The 554-nt window shown below is 43.3% G+C and overlaps 1 protein-coding gene across 1 annotated transcript in view; it reads right to left on the reverse strand.

The window, feature by feature from the left end:
• LINGO2 (leucine rich repeat and Ig domain containing 2) overlaps positions 1 to 554 on the reverse strand; it is a 480,034-nt gene that overhangs the window by 255,006 nt on the left and 224,474 nt on the right. The gene's annotated exons all lie outside the window — the stretch shown is intronic.

Raw genomic sequence — 554 nt, forward strand, 5'->3', positions numbered from 1 at the left:
CACAAACAAAAAAACCCACTCAGGCATATATAATAAATTACATCTCCAAAGGGCACATTCTGCAAGTTTGCTCCTGGCCACCAGCTCTTAGTCCTCTTCTTAGTTGATGAATCTAGAGTCCTCAGCTGCTCCCCCTCTCCATGCCCCCAGCTCTGCCTCCATCTCTGGTGCTGCTGCTTTTCTGGATAAGTTCCCACATTCTATTTGTGTGTTCCTCTCTTGATGGTCCTAGGGTCCTCTGTTTTGGACTATAAGATTAACCACTCCCCTTTTTTTGTTACAAAACTTCTACCTTTACAATTGGGACAGTCGCGTTATTCACTATTGAATCTTAGGAATCTTATCCCTATCTCCTTTCACCAGACTCATCTAGACAAGATAATAACTATATTGGACTCTTTCTTTGCCCACACAGTCTTAACTAAGCTCCCTCTTGAAACCTTGCAAGCCTTTATTGCCCCCTCATTTTAGATAGCCAATGTCTAAGTTGCCCGTCCCTATCTATCCTGTGCACAGAGCGGATAGCATTGATACTCGATTTGAAGACTCTTTCC

Source organism: Chrysochloris asiatica, unplaced genomic scaffold, assembly GCF_000296735.1.
Source record: "Chrysochloris asiatica unplaced genomic scaffold, ChrAsi1.0 scaffold00053, whole genome shotgun sequence".
Taxonomy (NCBI): Eukaryota; Metazoa; Chordata; class Mammalia; order Afrosoricida; family Chrysochloridae; genus Chrysochloris; species Chrysochloris asiatica.